Below are 20,162 nucleotides of genomic sequence, written 5' to 3'. Positions count from 1 at the left end.
CAACTAGGGCTAAAAACCCAATGAAATTAAATAATAATAATAAATAATTATGCTTCTTAGCAGACTTCTTAGCTTAACATAACAGACCTAAGTTTGGGGGAACTAATGGGATAACTGGGATTGCAAGAAAAGTGCAACTAGGGCTAAAAACCCAATGAAATAAAATAATAATAAATAATATGCTTCTTAGCAGATTTCTTAGCTTAACATAACAGACCTACGTTTGGGGGAACTAATGGGATAACTGGAGTTGCAACAAAAGTGCAACTAATGGCTAAAAACACAATGAAATAAAATAATAATAATAATAAATAATATATCCTTCTTAGCAGACTTCTTACCTTAACATCCCAGGGAACTAATGGGATAACTGGGGATGTTGTTTGCTCCTGACAAGAGTCTCAACGTCTGGGGTGATGGTAGACAAAGCAACTCTGAGGTCATGCTCAATGTCCAATCTGTTCCTCCGCTTTGTCTTCAGCTGGACCAGAGCTGAGAAGCCACTTTCATAAAGTTAGGCAGTGAAAAAAAAAATGAAAAAAAAATTATTATTTTTTTTCACACATCCGCGACCCACTCAAAATGGCCCCGCGACCCACTTTTGGGTCGCGACCCACCAGTTGAGAAACACTGGACTAGAGAACTATATGAGAGAGCAGAATAACATGACTAACTGGGAAATACGAAGTTACCATCTGGCAGCCTCATGACAACTGCGGCGGGAATATATCACTGACATAATTGGCCCACAGACGTCAATCAGCTGCTCCGCTGACAGCAGCACGCCTGCACTCCATACCTGACTAATGAGAGAGAGAGAGAGAGAGAGAGAGAGAGAGAGAGAGAGAGAGAGAGAGAGAGAGAGAGAGAGAGAGAGAGAGAGAGCGAGAGAGAGAGGGAGAGAGAGAGAGAGAGAAATATGCTATATAGCATAACAAAAGGTTATCCTATAACTTAATTATATGAATACTGGCTGAGCGTCTCGCTCTTCGCCATTATGAGATATCTCTTATCTCCTAGCACATAATGTGCTCACGAAACAACAAATGCACTCACATGCACGTGACCAGGCCACGCCCCTGCGTCCCACTATATGACGCCGGACATGGTCACACTCACCCTTCCTCAGAAAGATTTCCAACACTGAAAACCCATCCAAGGGACCTCAGGGCGCTAAGAGCGAGACTAGGTTATAGGATAACCTTTCGTTATATTATCATACTGGCCAATCACGTCTCGCTCTTCGCCATTATGAGATATGGGGCAGAGCAGACGCGTGGCCCGACGAGTGTACCCCCTGAGGGCCCGTAAGCCCCAACCAGGAAGGAGGGGAGTCCCGTCCACCCGCCCATCCTAACGAAGGGGGGGAGGCAGTCAACTCCACCAAAGTGCGAAAAAAGGGGGAACCAGACACCCCTGAAAACGCACAGCACAGGTGGGACCACGTGTGACACAGCACCCCGTGGCACACACCCACACACCCCTGCTAGCCCACCAAAAGGTGGGACGCAGGAGAGGTCCCAGACCTCAGAACCGCCTGGGAGACAGAACCCCCAGTCACATCCACGAGGTAAAACCTAACGAAGGGACCCGGGGAGGACCAGAAGGCCGCAGCACAGATGTCCTCCACCGAGGCCCCCCCTAACAGGGCAGAAGCCAGAGGGGGGACCTGTCCAGCCAATGTGCAGCAAAGGGCAACGCCGCCACCGTAACAAACAGTTGAACGGAAGCCCTGAGAGCCTGAGTCCTGAGGTAAACCCCCAGTGCACGGACAGGACACGACAGGTGAAGGCCCGCCTCCAACTCACTAGCGTGAGGAGGCGGACGAACGCCTGAACCAAAATATCCCTGGAGCGAAAAGAGCTCCGGATATTCTTTGGCACGAAGACTGGATTAGGCCTCAGAGTCGCACCGCTATTGGCCGAATAGACAGGCACTCAGGCCGCACCGAGAGAGCACACAGCTCACCCACGCGCTTAGCGGAGGTGATGGACAAATAGAACACGGTCTTAAAGACAGCTGATCCAATGGCGCCTGTTCAAGAGGCTCAAACGGGGCCTCCGACAACCGGCCCAGGACCAGTTGGAGGTCCCACTCGGAGACAGAGAACGTTCCACAGGCTTGAGACGCCGAGCACCAAGCAGGAATGTTTCACGAGAAGGTGGCTGAACAATGATCATACGCCACTCCCCAGCATAAGCCGCGGTAGAGGACGGAGCGTGCGTGTACCGGATAGCGTCAACAACAGAATAGTCAAGACGCATCCCCACCAGATTCACACTGTCAGCAGCCAAGCCTAGAGGCTGCCCCAGAACAGGAGGCAGAACAGAATTCCGTGTGCCTGAGAGAGGGCCCGCGGTGACCACGGAACAGGCCACGGCGGGGCCACCAAGAGCTGAATCAGGGCCGGGACCACACAGCTGAGCCCCGGCCCGGCGCGACCAGGACCAAGTCCCGCGCTCCCGACGTACCCGCCCCAACACCTGAGCTATCAGGTGTAAGGGGGGGAATGCGTACAGAATCCCGGACGGCCACGGAATCGGTCCCAGACCTGCCCGACTATGTCTGGACGTAGTCCCCACTCGTCAGGGTGAGGACCGCCCCGCGAAATCACACCTGCACCCACATTCTCCCTGCCAGGGATGTGGAGAGCCCTCAGGCAGCGCAGATGGAGAACGCCCATAGCCAGAGCCCGACTGCCGCCCGGTGCAGACGGGGGCAGCACACTCCTCCCTGTCTGACAATATACGACGCTGACGTCGTGTTGTCCATCCTGACCAAAACATGCTTTCCCACCACAAGGTGGCCGAGCCGTTTGAGGACCAGAAGGACTGCCTTCAATTCCAACACATTGAATGTAGCGCAGACCGGACAGCATGGTCTTGCCAGCTGCCCCCTACTGCGTTGGCCCGACACGGCACCCCCCATCCCATGAGGGAGGCGTCGGTGAAGACCGTGACGTGTGACAGCTTGCTGCCCACGGGGACCCCGCTGGTGAGGGCACCAGGCCCTCCCCAGAGGACGAGGTCCCCCAGTACTGACATGGGAACCTTCAGCCGCTTCCACTTGTCTCTCACCGGGTCCATTTCCATACTGGAAAAAAACCACCTCTGTATCCTCCTCATGAAGAGGAGGCCAAGAGGGACCACAGCAGCAGGCGCATCACGGACAGCGCCGTAAACGTCCTAGGACGGAACCTCCCGAGCGCGCCGAGAACCATCCACTCGCCGCCGCTCTGAGAGGGATGCCCATATAGACCTTGAGCTTAGAAAAAGCCCAAGTACTCCACCCGTTGACTGGGAAGAGGAGTACTCTACTTCCAGTCTACAGCAAAACCCAGGCTGGTGAGGCACCACCTCCCTGGTATGAGACCTGCCGATCTACCCTGACCGGCCAAGGACCAGAACGTCGTCCAGGGTAGAATACAATTCATAAACCCCGACGACGCAGAGGCCCCAGCGCGGTCTCCATGCACTTGGTGAAGATGTGGGGAGCCAGAAAGTAGCCGAACGGCAGCCTCTTGTACCCGTATGCTAAGCCCTGCAAAGGAAGCGTAGGTAAGCCCTAGGATGGAAGATCGGGATGCGAATACGCATCCTACAGGTCTATGGAGGTGAACCAGTCCCCCACCTGACAGTGCCTAACAGGCGGGAGACGGTCAACATTCTGAACCTTCCATGAGATAGGTCCAGTATGGGTCTGACATCCCCCCCCGATTTCTCGGGCACCAGAGAATACCGGGAGGAAACGCCACGCATCGCATCCTCCTTTGGGACCACAACGATGGCTTGCTTCGCTAACAGAGATTTGATCTCGTCGGCCAGAGCTGTCACTACTGCTGACCCTGACAATAGGGTCTGTACCAAACCTGAAAACGGAGGTTGGGGTTGTGCAAACTGCAACACAAGTCCCCGCCTCAGCGTTCTCTCCATCCACCTCGACATATGGCACTGTTGTAGCCATATGTGATGATAATCCCAAGCGCACCCGCCGCCACTTGGCGCTGGTCCGCCAGGAACCGTAGATAGGCGGCCCGGTCCCACCCGCTGTGCGTTGCCAACCCTGGACTCGCCAACCGTGCGAGCAGGGCGTCTCGCGGAGCCGGGATATCGCACCCTGACACTACCAACGAGGCAATCGCACCCAAGGGGGGGACCCCGACAGAAAGGGCCGGTTTGATAAGGGGGAAGCTGACATCACACTGGGTGGCAAAAGCTCCCCCACTGAATATCTCCCCGGCATGGACTGCTGAGGATCTGTTCTGCAGCTGGACAAGCAAGGCGAGTGGGGCCCACACTGCCCGACAGGGTGGGTTCCTACACACCGTAGTTTTGCAGTGATATTACTACCACCCAAATCACGCATGCCTGACTGACCACCGCTGGTCTTCCGGCCGTGGGAGGCACTAACGTGATACCCGGCCTGGCGAGGGCGGGGCTGGGGGAACTCACGCTGCGACCTCCTGGGCCTCGAGTTCCCCCGCTGACAACCTTTGTCGTTGACACCAGGCTCACCAAACACAGACGCAGAACATGTGGCGTGGGAGCCGCTTGACAGCACAGCATTCTCACGGACAGACCCAGGCCTAGCCAGCAACTGAGTGTCAGCCCCTGTCCCCATGAGAAGCGAAACGTGGGGCCGCTTGTGCTTCACTGAAGGCACGCGGCCCGCAGCCAAAAGGAACAAATCAGAGCCCGTATCCCGCTGGTGTTGGGGGGGGGAGTGACCGGAGAGCGTGCTAGACACAGCTAGAAGGCGACGTTTTTTTAGGGCGTGCTCATCTAATGTAGCCGATCCCTCTGCCACCAAGGCTGTCGGCCTTGTGATCACCTGTTGTCTTTGTGCCCAGGGTACCTCAGGCGGGCGAAAGATGGCCGCTGGTCGGGAGCCTCGCCACAGCCGCTGGCGAGGCCGCACCCTCACCTCTGGCTGCGCGGTGTGAGGTGGTGTGGGGCCTAGGTCAAATACCGCCCGCGCTCCTGCGGAAAGACCAAAAGTCCCTCTGCGGAGAGGGGAGCCCTGAGGAGGGAAAAACCTTCTCTCCTCCTCAAGGGGAAACTGTTCCAACCAAAGATGTCTGTGAACAAGCATTGCCAGCATCCTAGCCCTCCCTGCGGTTATAGCTAGGTCAAAAGCTGAATAACCTCAAAACCTTGCGCGATGTTTTGATGTCGGCTGGCCCTAAGGCCCCACCACCCGACACCATTTTTGACAGAAAAAACAGCAATTTGAACAATGTTGCCAGTGCTAATTCTATACCGCGGCGGTATAGGCTTTAACAGCCCACCAGCCACCTGCCGGGCCGACTTGCCTCATGGCGTCGGTCGGGCAGGACACCGTTCCACCATGTCAGAGGCAAAGGACTGATGCCACCTGCTTCACAAGCACGGAACACCAGTGGTGGCTGCAGACCAAAGTCTACTACTAGTGAAGCACTGCCTCACTAGTAGGCATGCAGCAACCTCCACTGTGGTGTGCACCCATGAAGGGGTAAATGAATAAATGAACGAAAACTCCACTAACACACTGCAGAATGGGCTAGCCCATACACACAATTGTTAAGGGGATGCAGACCAGAGAAAAACACCAGTCCCGTCCACACAATTCATAGATTCACAAAAAGCACACCAGCCCTGAGCCTCAGCCCATCCACCCATGTAAATGGTAAACAAGCCCCCGTTAAACCCCCAACATTAGACACCGATTGACCGTCAGCATGAATGGTTAAGAGGAGGGAAGACCTTTTAGTAAAGACATCCCTCTGCGGGGAACAAAGGAACGGCGTTCTAGCATTGTAGCATTAGCCGCGCGCTCTAGGATAGCTGGGAAAACACCCAAAACAGAGTCATGACGACCATGTTTTCCCAAATATCCTGCCCCTCGCACCAATACACCACTCGGCTGTCTCACGGGACAACAAGCAGTATTACTCATGCTAGTATCAATGCCTGACAACGCAGGCCTTACCCGTGCACGACTTAGCTCGACTGCTAACCGTCGCGCGACGTCCCTCAGTCCGCTATCACGAGACGAGGAAAACCCAGGACAGGCCCGTTGCGCCGAGAAGATTCCAGGGGCTGGTGAACTTCTGGCGAATACCCAACATTGTGTAAATTCTCCCTGCGTTTCATAACATTTACATTTACATTTAGTCATTTAGCTGACGCTTTTATCCAAAGCGACTTACAAGTTCTGTACGACAAGCCATCAGGAAGGGCACAACTCTATCAGCTGAGTAACAATGTTCATCAAAGTGTTGAGTGCTACAGTGTAGGTTAGTTTATTAGGACAAGTGCATGACAGTATGGTTAGTTAGGGTTATTTTTTTTTTTTATTTTTTTTTTATTCAGATAATGGTTGAAGAAGTGCGTCTTTAGTCGACGGCGAAAGATTGGACGTGTTTCGGCTGTCCTAACTGGGGTGGGTAGTTCATTCCACCATTGTGGGGCAAGGACTGAGAATAGGCGACTTCTCTTTGATGACCCTCCCGGAGCTTGGATAGGAGTAGGTCTGAGGCGGCCAGAAGATGCAGAGCGTAGGGGTCTTGAGGGTGTGTAGTTAGAGACCATTGACCGGAGGTAGGCGGGAGCAGTTCCCTTTGCCGCACGGTATGCTAGGTCGAGGGCCTTGAAGCGGATTCGTGCAGCAATGGGGAGCCAGTGCAGGTCCCTAAGAAGTGGGGTGACATGGGCCGACTTCGGTAGGTTTGAGATCAGGCGGGCCGCTGCGTTCTGAATGAGTTGAAGAGGCTTAGTGGCAGTGGCCGGGAGGCCAGCGAGCAGTGCGTTGCAGTAGTCGAGGCGGGAGATGACTGTTGATTGGACGAGGAGTTGGGTGGCTTCTTTTGTCAGGAAGGGGCGGATCCTTCTGACGTTGCTCAGGAGGAATCGGCAGGTTCTGGTTGTCGCTGCGATGTGAGCAGAGAAGTTCAACTGGTCGTCGAGGACAACACCAAGGTTCTTGGCGGTCGGGGACGCGGTCACAGCTGCATTCTCGACTGTGATGGAAAGGTCGGTCAGGGGGGAGGATTTGGCCGGCAGGTGGAGCAATTCTGTTTTGCTTAGGTTCAGTTTGAGGTAACAGCTAGTTCACGGAGTGCACTGCTACTTCCGTGTTGGAAACAAAAAGAGGAAGGGTGAGTGTGACCATGTCCGGCGTCATATAGTGGGACGCAGGGGCGTGGCCTGGTCACGTGCATGTGAGTGCATTTGTTGTTTCATGACCACATTATGTGCTAGGAGATAAGAGATATCTCATAATGGCGAAGAGCAAGACGTGATTGGCCAGTATGATAATATAACTAGCTGGCTAGCATTAGCTCAATTAGCAGCATGAATCAAATATAACACAAAGTAGCAAAAAACAAGTAATAGTCATATATATATAAGTCACAACAACGTAACAAAATATAATGCAGGCTACATATGACATTTATCTGACACAAAACCACAGGCACTACATTTTGTAGGCTATTGATAACTTACATTCTTTATGAACGCACTCTACGATGTGACATCATTGTAACATGTGCTGGCAAGACCACCACACTAGGACCCCTGGGCTGTACAAAAAGTGCCTGACTGGAAATAATATAAAACCCAGCATAACAAAATAAGGGGGAACCACGTAATACCTGTGGTTTATATAACAGGATGTCTTAGTACTCGATGTGGCCACGTAAGACTCAGCTCTTCATGCAGTCCCAGAGTCCCAGCGATGTTCATCCTGCCCCTCTTGAAGGGGCCTACAGTCATGAGAATCCTGGAAAAGTTTTGGAATTTAATGGGAAAATAAGTGTGGGATATAGGGCTCTGGACCGAGATTCCTCAAAGCATCTTAGTGATAAGATCGTCCCCGATTGTTATCAATTAGAGGACAGTTGATCTTAGTGCTGACGTATGTTTAGTGGTTGTGATCCTGTAAAATAAAGTCAAATATCACGTGTATAATCATTTAGCTTGCAGAGGCCTGTGGGAAGATAAATAACGGACGCTGGGTCTGTCCGCGGGCTGGGGGCCAAATGTAACCTAGCTTAAGTGTAATGTAAACACAGAGAATGCTGATGGTGACAGAACCAGACACGGAGCATTAGGGACAGTGACCACCCTGGATGAGCACTGCTGTCGCAGCGTGGAAGAAAACACTAGGGCTGTCCCCGACTAAGGATTTGGATAGTCGACTTTGATTGGCCGAAATTTGCAGATAGTCGACTGCAAAAAATGCACACAAAAAAATACACTAACAAAAAATACACTAACCTACACTGTAGCACTCAACACTTTGATGAACATTGTTACTCAGCTGATAGAGTTGTGCCCTTCCTGATGACTTGTCGTACAGAACTTGTAAGTCGCTTTGGATAAAAGCGTCAGCTAAATGACTAAATGTAAATGTATGAGTTTTTACACAATTTTTTTTTTATTCTCTATCAGTATTTTCAGTTGTGAAACAGAAAATGTACCTGCATTCTCAGAAAATTCCCCTGGTTGCAAAATGGTTACAATCTATCCCCATCAGCTCCAGACATTTAACCTTTCACTACCACACTACAGAAGGTTAACCTTTCACTACCACACTACAGAAGGTTAACCTTTCACTACCACACCACAGAAGGTTAACCTTTCACTACCACACTACAGAAGGTTAACCTTCCACTACCACACTACAGAAGGTTCACCTTTCACTACCACACTACAGAAGGTTAACCCTTTCACTACCAGACTACAGAAGGTTAACCCTTTCACTGCCAAACTACAGAAGGTTAACCCTTTCACTACCACACTACATAAGGTTAACCTTTCACTACCACACTACAGAAGGTTAACCTTTCACTACCACACTACAGAAGGTTAACCCTTTCACTACCACACTACAGAATGTTAACCTTTCACTACCACACTACAGAAGGTTAACCCTTTCACTACCACACTACAGAAGGTTAACCCTTTCACTACCACACTACAGAAGGTTAACCCTTTCACTACCACACTACAGAAGGTTCACCGTTCACTACCACACTACAGAAGGTTAACCCTTTCACTACCACACTACAGAAGGTTAACCCTTTCACTGCCACACTACATAAGGTTAACCCTTTCACTACCACACTACAGAAGGTTAACCTTTCACTACCACACTACAGAAGGTTAACCCTTTCACTACCACACTACAGAAGGTTAACATTTCACTGTGATGGTCTCTGTGATGGTCTCTGTGACGGTCTCTGTGACGGTCTCTGTGACGGTCTCTGTGACGGTCTCTGTGACGGTCTCTGTCTCTTCACGCCACAAGACACAAGGGCTCTTAACCCATTCGGTAAGTCCGATCACGCCGCCATCTTTCTTTTGCCAAAGTACAAACAAAGTCTCAAGCGAACGCCGGTGGTCTCGCGAGAGGTTAAGCGTTGGACCGTGACGTCAGAGGAGTCACTCCAAGCTGCACTTGAATGCACAGACTGGAGTGTATTCCGTGATAACACAGCCAATATTAACGAATACACTGAAACGGTGCTTGACTATGTCTGTACTCTGGTAGAAGAAACAATCCCCTCCACCACAATTAAAATCTACCCAAATCAAAAGCCCTGGGTAGACAAATCCGTCCGTGAGGCTCTGAAAGTGCGCACATGAGCATACAACACCGGGCTGGTGACAGGCAACATGGAAGAACACAAGATGGCAAGATACAACGTCAGGAGAGCAGTAATAGAGGCAAAACGGCGTTACAGGGATAAAGTTGAACTTCAGTTTGAACAGGCTGACTCTAGAGGCATGTGGCAGGGCCTCAGAACAATGACAGATTACAAAGGCACCTCCCTCAAACTGAACAGTGACATCTCCTTAGCAAATGATCTCAATTCCTTCTATGCGAGGTTTGAGGCTGTGAATAAAAACACCAGCCTACAAACCACGGCAATGGGGGGGGGGGTCTGCTGATGGAGACTCAGTGTTCAGGGTAACAGAGCATGAGGTGAGACGGATCTTTAAGAAAGTGAATATCAGGAAGGCAGCAGGACCGGACGGCATCCCCGGCCGCATCCTAAAAGTCTGTGCCGACCAACTGGCCCCGGTATTCACTGACATCTTCAACCTGTCCTTGGAACAGGCTGTCATCCCCACCTGTCTGAAGAAGTCCACCATCATCCCTGTACCCAAAAAATCTACGCCAGCTTGCCTCAACGACTACCGCCCTGTAGCCCTCACCTCCATAGCCATGAAGTGCTTTGAGAAGCTAGTGAAGGGCTACATCTGTTCCTCCCTCCCCATCAACCTGGACCCTCTGCAATTTGCATATCGCCCCAACAGGTCCACGGAGGACGCCATAGCCCATGTGCTGCACACAGCAGCATCACACCTGGACAAGAGGCAGGGGAACTATGTGAGAATGCTGTTCATCGACTACAGCTCAGCATTCAATACCATAGTCCCCTCCAAACTCATAGCCAAGCTCAGGGACCTGGGCTTGAACTATGACCTCTGCCAGTGGGTCTTGGACTTCCTGACGGGCAGACCCCAGGTGGTAAGAGCAGGCAACTGCACCTCCTCATCCATCACGCTCAACATAGGGGCCCCCCAGGGCTGTGTTCTGAGCCCCCTCCTCTACTCCCTGTACACATATGACTGCGTAGCACAGCGGAACAACAACACCATCATCAAATTTGCTGATGACACAGTAGTGGTGGGCCTGATCTCTGCCAACGATGAAAGGGCCTACCTGGAAGAGGTAGAGAACCTGTCACAGTGGTGTCAGGAGAACTGCCTCTCCCTGAACGTCAGCAAAACAAAAGAGATGATTGTGGACTTCAGGAGGTCGGGGGTCAAGGACTACAGCCCCCTCAGCATCGACGGGGCACCGGTTGAGAGAGTGAACAGTTTCAAGTACCTCGGAGCCCACATATCCGAGGATTTGACATGGACCACACACATTGACACTATGTTGTGAAGAAGGCACGACAACGCCTCTACTTCCTCAGGCGCCTAAGGAAGTTCCAAGTCAGTCAGAAGATCCTTAGGAACTTCTACTCATGTACAATAGAGAGCATCCTGACTGGCAACATCACCTCCTGGTTTGGGAATAGCACTGCACAAGACCGTAGCAGACTACAAAGAGTGACACGTTCAGCCGAACGCACAATTGGAGGGGGGCTTCCCACCCTCCAGAACATTTACAACAAGCGGTGCAAGGGGAAGGCTAAGAGAATTATTAAGGACTCGAGCCACCCGAACAACTGCCTCTTTGAACTGCTGCGGTCAGGCAAGCGATACCGGAGTCTTAAGGCGAGCACAGAAAGACTCAGAAGAAGCTTCTATCCCCAGTCCATCAGGCTGCTAAACGAACAATAAACACTATGCAACAACCATCAAATGCACACAGCACACACACCCACACGCACACACTCACTTAAACAAACAACACACTGCAGCACCCACTCTCCACACTTTAGATCACACAAACACACTTTATATTTATTGATAAAGGATTTGCACTACAACTCGTACACCTACTGTAAATTGTACCTAAATTGCACCTCATCCCATTTCTGCCTTGCACTATATAGTATTGTATATTAGTACACTGCATAGTATATTGTATATTATATGGTAACTCAGTTACGTTTATTCTTCTACGTTTTGACTTCCAAGTTTCAAGTTTCAAGTTTCTTTAATAGTTGTCATACAGAAGTACAGAATACTTTTATACAAAATGCTTCTTACTGTTACGCTCCAGAGACTGTGCAAGACAAGATAAGTATGAAATAAAATAACATAGTATAGCATGTAAATTAGAAGTAAAAAAATGAGGTCACAGTGTTCAGTATAGACATATGTACAATGTTTGATGCAGAATAAACGTAACTGAGTTACCATATAATATACAATATACTATGCAGTGTACTAATATACAATACTATATAGTGCAAGGCAGAAATGGGATGAGGTGCAATTTAGGTACAATTTACAGTAGGTGTACGAGTTGTAGTGCAAATCCTTTATCAATAAATATAAATATAAAGTGTGTTTGTGTGATCTAAAGTGTGGAGAGTGGGTGCTGCAGTGTGTTGTTTGTTTAAGTGAGTGTGTGCGTGTGGGTGTGTGTGCTGTGTGCATTTGATGGTTGTTGCATAGTGTTTATTGTTCGTTTAGCAGCCTGATGGCCTGGGGATAGAAGCTTCTTCTGAGTCTTTCTGTGCTCGCCTTAAGACTCCAGTATCGCTTGCCTGACCGCAGCAGTTCAAAGAGGCAGTTGTTCGGGTGGCTGGAGTCCTTGATGATTCTCTTAGCCTTCCCCCTGCACCGCTTGTTGTAAATGTTCTGGAGGGTGGGAAGCCCCCCTCCAATTGTGCGTTCGGCTGAACGTGTCACTCTTTGTAGTCTGCTACGGTCTTGTGCAGTGCTATTCCCAAACCAGGAGGTGATGTTGCCAGTCAGGATGCTCTCTATTGTACATGAGTAGAAGTTCCTAAGGATCTTCTGACTGACTTGGAACTTCCTTAGGCGCCTGAGGAAGTAGAGGCGTTGTCGTGCCTTCTTCACAACACTGTCAATGTGTGTGGTCCATGTCAAGTCCTCGGATATGTGGGCTCCGAGGTACTTGAAACTGTTCACTCTCTCAACCGGTGCCCCGTCGATGCTGAGGGGGCTGTAGTCCTTGACCCCCGACCTCCTGAAGTCCACAATCATCTCTTTTGTTTCGCTGACGTTCCAGACCATATTTTAACCCAAAAATCCGCCTGTCAACCAGAGTGGTGGCTTAACTCCATAGTCTAATTCCTCGCCCACTTCACATTCTCTATAGGGGCTGGTTGGTGGTCTGTAGGCCTTTAGAGAGGGTTCTTAATGGTTCTCCAGGGCTACTATAGAGGTTGCTGGTCTGTGGGCCTTTAGAGAGGGTTCTTAATGGTTCTCCAGGGCTACTATAGAGGTTGCTGGTCTGTGGGCCTTTAGAGAGGATTGTTATGTACTAGAGGCCTGGTCACTCCTGTTTCACCAGGGCAGGCAGGTGAGGGCTGCCAATTAGCCAATTAGTGCTGATTGGTTACCTGCTGGGGAGCTTCAAAGGCAGACCCAGAAACACACATGCACGGTCTGTGCCTAGTGAAAGAGCTGTCAGGTTCTTACAGTCCTTGTCCGTTGGGTTACCAGTACATTAGTTTATAGTTATATTAGTAGTTCCTTGGTTTAGTAGCATTTTTGAGTTAGAGCACAGGGTTTTGGTGTTGATTACACATAGGTTGCGTACCCATGAGCCAGGGTCGTAACAATTGGGGGCTCGTCCGGGATCTTTTACCCCTAGAACTTTGTTTGGTGATTTTTTTTTGTGTTGCACGGGGTGTCATCATATTATGGTTTGGGTGGTGTTCGTTACACATGGTGTAACGTGGGGGCTGAGCCATTTTCATCAAACAGGTGAGTATGCCGTATTTGTTTGTAATTTGATGTGACTACTTATGCTGTTAAAATATATAGTTTAGTAGGCACCACATGTAGATAGGGACATTATTTTCTGGTTGTGGGTTAGCGTCCGGTGCACCACGTACTCCTGGGGCGGTCAATGAAATGATTGTATATGATCTTTGACTGGTAGCAGGTGTGGTTGAAGAAAGTTAGGTCTACAGGGCATTAGTTTAAGGGTAGGTAGGTTAGGGCGGCCAGGAAACACAGGTAGTGTGGTAGGGCTTGATTTAGTGTTTCTTAGGGTAGACATGTGGTAGGCCGGGGTTTTCTGCAGTTTAGACGTAGAAGCATATGTGGTCACATCAGGTTAGAAGGCGCACCTGTTTGGAAAATTTTGTTGGATTTATTTTGTTTGTTTAAGTGTTTGGTGAGCATACCTGGTAGCACCTAACACCCTGCGTGTATGACACGTCTATTTAGGGTGGGTGTGTTTTTAAAAAAATAAATTTTTTGGTTGTTTGTGCAACCTGGAAAGGTGCGCTCCGTAGAGCTCACATTTCCACCGTGTTCCATTCTGGTTGTTCTTGTTGGCAATTAGCATTATTCATGGTTCTTCAGTGGTTCTTCGTTGTTCTTCAGTGGTTCGTTAGTGGTTCTTCGTGTCTGTGAGGTTGGGTGTGTAGCTTGGGGTGTCTAGTTCTGTGACAATGGCTTCCATCAGGGACTTTGTTGATCGCCCGTCTCATGACTTATTAGACAAATTTTCCAAAGAACAACTGCTCGAGCTTGCTGTGCACTACAAGGTCGAGCTTACTCCCAGTGAGAAACGTTTGAAACCATCTGCCTTGGGTGCTTTGCGGGTTTTGCTCATTAGGGAACAGGTGCTTGAGGAGAGGGTGGAGGAGCCTCCATCGTCTGGCGCGTCTCCGCTATTACCTGGTGTAGAGGGTGAGTGGAGGATTAGGGAGTTGGAGTTTAAGGAAAGGCAGCTAGAGCGAGAGCGTGAGGAGAGGAGAGAGGAGCGTGAGCTTAAGGAGAGAGAGAGTAAAGAGGAGCGTGAGCTTAAGGAGAGAGAGAGGAAAGAGGAGCGTGAGCATGAGCGTGAGTTTAAGGAGAAACAACTGTTGCTGGAGCACGAGCGTGCACAGAAGGAGCTTGAATATAAGTATGCTGCCTTGCAGGCGGGTGCTCTGCATCCAGAGTCACGTTCCGGGTTTGATGTAGGCAGGAATATTAGGATGGTGCCACCATTTTTTGAGAAAGACGTGGAAAGATATTTTCCCCTTTTCGAAAGGGTGGCAACCACATTGAAGTGGCCTGATACCGCCTGGACACTGCTGCTACAATGTGTTTTGGTTGGTAGGGCACAAGAAGCCTACACTGCTCTGTCCCTTGAACAAAGCGCTGATTATGAACTTGTTAAAGCTTCCATATTGAGGGCTTATGAGTTGGTCCCCGAGGCCTATCGTCAGCGTTTTAGAGGTTATCGTAGGCAGGAGGGGCAGTCTTATGTTGAATTTGGAAAAGAGAAGGAGAACCTGTTTGACCGGTGGTGCACCTCGCAAAAAGCAGAGTCAAGGGAGCAGCTCAGACAGTTGGTTCTCCTAGAGGAATTTAAGAGGTGTGTTCCTGATAACGTTTCCACACATCTAAATGAGCATAAGGTATCGAAGATAGCCGACGCTGCTGTCTTGGCTGATGAGTTTGTGTTAACACACAAGTCTGTCTTTGTAGAGGAGGGCCGTGTGGAGTCCAGGGGTAGTAGGCGTCCTTCTCAGGGGAGCCGGTTCCCGGCACCCGTGTCTGCTGGTCGGTTTACTTCGACTCCTAGGCAAGGTGGCTCTGCTAGTGCATTCCCAGAGGGGGTTATCTATTTTTACTGTAAGGAGCCTGGTCATATCGTTGCTGGATGCCCTGTGCTTAAGCAGAAAAATGTAAAAACTGTGGCTCTGGTAGAAATCATAGACAGGACACCTATGCCGACATTAGAGGGTGGGGTGCGAAGTATCAAAGGTGCAGGCAGGGAGCTAGAGGGCTCCTCAACATTTAGGATGGAGGGATTTGTTTCACTGGTTGGTGAATTAGGATCAAGGCAGGCTATTACGATATGGAGAGATACAGGAGCTTTCCAGTCTCTCATTCTGGATGGGATTTTGCCATTTTCGGAAGATTCTTCATTGCATTCCGGTGCCATTGTTCAGGGCTTTGGAGGAGGCTTTGTGAATACTCCTTTGCATGAGGTCTCGCTAAACTCTCCCTTAGTATCAGGCAATGTTGTCGTAGGAGTGTGTTCTCACATTCCCATAAAGGGGGTGTCCTTCATTCTAGGGAACGATTTGGCCGGTGGCAAAGTGCTGGCTACTCCAGTTGTAATTCCCGTCCCTGTAGTTTCTGAGGTTCCTGATGAGCTCGCACAGAAGCATCCAGGAGTGTTTCCTGTGTGTGCGGTAACACGTGCAATGTCAAAGGTCAAATGTGACACCCATGAGGTTGTTAACTTAGATGGTGATATGACACTTAGTGACACGTTCTTTGTTGAGTTGAAAAGTGGCCCTGATGAGGGTTTTGGTAAGGTGATACCGTCTCATGAGCAGTTGGTACTAGAGCAAAACAAGGATGTCTCCTTGTCGTCCCTCTTTGAAGAGGCGGTTTTAGAGGATGAAATGGTAGATACGTCTCAAGGATACTTTGTTAGCAATGACGTGCTCATGAGAAAGTGGACACCACCTAACCTGTCCAGTCTGGATGACTGGGGCAGTGTGTTTCAGATTGTTGTTCCAGCCGTGTATCGTCCTGATATACTGCATCTAGCACATGATCATGATCTTGCTGGTCACATGGGGGTCAGGAAGACTTATGACCGTGTGCTGAGACATTTTTGTTGGCCTGGTTTGAAGTCAGATGTGGCACAATATTGTCGCTCGTGCCATGTGTGTCAGGTGGTTGGTAAACCAAACCAGAAGATCCCTCAGGCTCCTCTGCAGCCTATCCCTGCCGTTGGGGAACCTTTTGAGCGGATCCTCATTGACTGTGTTGGTCCCCTCCCTCGAACTAAGACAGGGAACCAGTACCTTTTGACTATTATGTGTGCAGCGACCCGTTTTCCTGAAGCCATTCCTTTACGCAAGATCACAGCCCCAGCTATATCCAAAGCTCTGGTTAGGTTTTTTTCGACTTTTGGCCTACCAAAGGTCATTCAATCAGATCAAGGGTCTAACTTCATGTCCCGTCTCTTTGCTCAGGTCCTCCAGCAGTTGTCTATCCAACATTGCCCTTCCTCTGCCTATCATCCAGAGTCCCAGGGGGCGCTGGAGAGATTTCACCAGACTATCAAAACAATGCTGCGGGCATATTGTACGGAGTTCGACAAAGACTGGGATGATGGAATCCCTTTGCTTCTGTTTGCTGCTAGGGAGGTAACCCAGGAGTCTCTTGGATTCAGCCCGGCTGAGCTGGTGTTCGGCCACACAGTGAGGGGTCTTTTGAAACTGCTGAAGGAAAAGTGGTTGGCTGACCAGACTCCTTCCTCTACTAATTTGTTGGACTATGTGTGTGACTTCAGGCTTAAGCTTAGTAGAGCATGTGAACTAGCGAAAGAGAACCTAAAGGTAGCCCAAGGAAAAATGAAGGTGTGGTATGATAGGCGGGCCCGACATAGGGTGTTCTCACCGGGAGACAAGGTGTTGGTTCTCTCGCCTATTCTTGGGTCTGCATTACAGGCTAAATACAGTGGGCCATACTCCATTGAGCGCAAAGTTGGTGAGGTCGACTACTTGATTAAAACTCCCGACCGCAGGCGCAAGAGTAGATTATGTCACGTCAATATGTTGAAGGCGTACAATGATAGGGCTCAGATTGACCAGTCAGGGGTCAAGCCTGTGGCTGTTCTAACAGTTTCTGCATCTCCTATTGTAGCCGACTGTTCTGTGTCGAAGGAGATTTCTCAGGGCCGGTTGCCAAACACCCAGATACTAGGTGACTTGGACTCACACCTGTCGTACTTACCACTTCCTGAGCGTACGGATGTGGTGCGCCTACTTAGACAGCATACACGTTTGTTTTCTGATGTCCCTAGTCGTACTAATGTACTCGAGCATGACATTGATGTTGGTAGTGCAGGACCAATTAAGCAACATGCCTATAGGGTGAATCCGGAAAAACGAAGGATCTTGAGTAAGGAAGTAGACTATATGCTGAGACATGGCATTGCGGAGCCCAGTTCTAGTGCGTGGAGCTCCCCCTGCCTGCTTGTTGATAAGCCAGACTGCACTCATCGGTTCTGTACTGATTTCCGTAAAGTTAATACAGTAACCAAGCCGGACTCGTACCCTCTGCCTCGGATGGACGACTGTATCGATCGGGTGGGTTCAGCAGCCTTTGTAAGTAAATTGGATTTGCTAAAGGGATACTGGCAGGTTCCGCTTACTCCGCGAGCACGTGAGATATCCGCTTTTGTCACACCAGAGAGTTTCTGCCAGTATACAGTGATGGCCTTTGGCATGCGAAATGCCCCAGCGACGTTTCAGCGGCTAGTGAACAAGGTCCTGGGCGGGGTAGCGTTCTGTGAGGCATATCTGGATGACCTGGTTATCCACAGTTCCTCTTGGTCACAACATGTGGAGCATCTGGCCGAAGTGTTCAAGCGGTTGGGTGATGCTAACTTGACAGTTAACCTTGCGAAATGTGAATTTGGACAGGCCACGGTTACCTACCTGGGTAAGGTGGTTGGACGTGGGCATGTGTGCCCCGTTACAGCTAAGGTGGAGGCTATAGTGGGCTTCCCTGCTCCCATCACCAGGCGGGAGTTAAAGCGCTTCCTAGGTATGGCAGGATACTATAGGAGTTTCTGTAGGAACTTTGCTTCTGTTGTTGCCCCTTTGACCAATCTGCTCAGTCCTAAGGTACCTTTCGTGTGGACTGAGACTTGTCAACAGTCTTTTGAGAGCATCAAGGGTATTCTGATTAGCGCTCCCGTTCTGTCAGCTCCCGATTTTCAACTGCCATTCAAGTTGGGATGCTAGTGACCTCGGTGCTGGAGCCGTCCTCCTGCAAGAGGATGCATTAGAGGTGGAGCACCCAGTGTGCTACTTTTCTAAAAAGTTTGACAGGCATCAACTGCACTACTCTGCTATAGAGAAGGAGGCGCTCGCTTTGGTTCTTGCCTTGAACCATTTTGATGTTTACGTGGGATCCTCCAGTTTACCCCTTGTTGTGTATACAGACCATAACCCTTTGGTTTTTCTTCGCAGCATGGTGAATTCGAATCATCGTTTGATGCGATGGAGTTTGTTCCTCCAGGCGTATAACTTGGATATTCGCCACATTCGTGGGAGGGACAACGTGCTAGCAGACGCCCTCTCACGATCGTAGTACCGGTGTTTGTGGTACCCGTTATCGCTGTGGTGGTAGAGGCCCTGACAACTAAGGGGTCACAGTTGTTTTTTGTTTTGTTTATGGGTTGTTGTGTAGTGGTTGCCTCTTGGGCAACCAGTTTGGTGGGGGAGGTGTTATGTACTAGAGGCCTGGTCACTCCTGTTTCACCAGGGCAGGCAGGTGAGGGCTGCCAATTAGCCAATTAGTGCTGATTGGTTACCTGCTGGGGAGCTTCAAAGGCAGACCCAGAAACACACATGCACGGTCTGTGCCTAGTGAAAGAGCTGTCAGGTTCTTACAGTCCTTGTCCGTTGGGTTACCAGTACATTAGTTTATAGTTATATTAGTAGTTCCTTGGTTTAGTAGCATTTTTGAGTTAGAGCACAGGGTTTTGGTGTTGATTACACATAGGTTGCGTACCCATGAGCCAGGGTCGTAACAAGGGTTCTTAATGGTTCTCCAGGGCTACTAGAGGGGATGTTGGTGGTCTGTAGGCCTTTAGAGAGGGTTCTTAATGGTTCTACAGGGCTACTATAGGGGATGTTGGTCTGTAGGCCAGTAACGTCCTATTGTTCTGACTGAAGCACGTCCCACCCTCTCCCTCTCCCTCTCTCTCTCTCTCTCTCTCTCTCTCTCTCTCTCTCTCTCTCTCTCTCTCTCTCTCTCTCTCTCTCTCTCTCTCTCTCTCTCTCTCTCGCCCTCTTTCTCTCTCGTCCTTCTACTCTTATAGTTGAGGAAAGCACAGGAAACAGGAAAAGGAACATAAACTCCCCTAGCCTGGACAGAGAGCGAGAGAGAGAGCAGAGGGGTAGAGAGAGGGGGGTGGGGGGCAGAGAGAGGCAAATGAGAGAATTGACAGGGAGAGGGAGGTAGAGAGAGGGAAGGAAGGAAGAAAGGGAGGAATACATGGAATGAGAGATGTGGAGAGGGAGTAGGTGGAGGAGGTGAAGAAGGCAGAACAGGGAAAGGGAGGAAGGAAGGAAGGAAGGAAGGGAGGGGAGAAAGAGAGCGAAGGAGGGATAGTGAGACTACGCTGGCTGAGAGAGAGAGAGAGAGAGAGAGAGAGAGAGAGAGAGAGAGAGAGAGAGAGAGTGTGTATATGTGTTTGTGTGTGTGTGTAGAGATGTGTGTTAATGGTTTTCTCTGACACACCGTTTGGGGGCTGCTCCTCTCTCTCTCTCCCTCTCCCTCTCCCTCTCCCTCTCCCTCTCCCTCTCTCTCTCTGGCTACTGTAAGCCAGGCCCACTCTATGGATGCACAGCTTTGGGACAAACTATTTGGATTCATACAGTATCTCACAGACTAGACTCGGGTCCACGTGGGGGGAGAGACATCTACCAGCCGGCCGAAGAGAGAGAGAGAGAGAGAGAGAGAGAGAGAGAGAGAGAGAGAGAG

At 50.0% G+C, this 20,162-nt stretch overlaps 1 protein-coding gene across 1 annotated transcript in view; it reads left to right on the top strand.

Annotated features, from left to right (window-relative positions):
- Positions 1 to 20,092: 20,092 nt before the first annotated feature.
- Positions 20,093 to 20,162, top strand: part of LOC311248553 (angiopoietin-1 receptor-like) — a gene marked incomplete at its 3' end in the record, with an annotated part of 139,539 nt that continues 139,469 nt past the window's right edge. Inside the window, exon 1 of the mRNA XM_084339417.1 lies at positions 20,093 to 20,162. This exon is cut by the window's right edge and continues 299 nt beyond it.

The sequence above is a fragment of the Notolepis coatsorum genome (assembly GCF_963971535.1).
Source record: "Notolepis coatsorum genome assembly, contig: SCAFFOLD_319, whole genome shotgun sequence".
NCBI classification, from domain to species: domain Eukaryota; kingdom Metazoa; phylum Chordata; class Actinopteri; order Aulopiformes; family Paralepididae; genus Notolepis; species Notolepis coatsorum.
The sequence above is the reverse complement of the archived record's forward strand: the minus strand, read 5'-3'. Positions and strand labels throughout refer to the sequence as shown.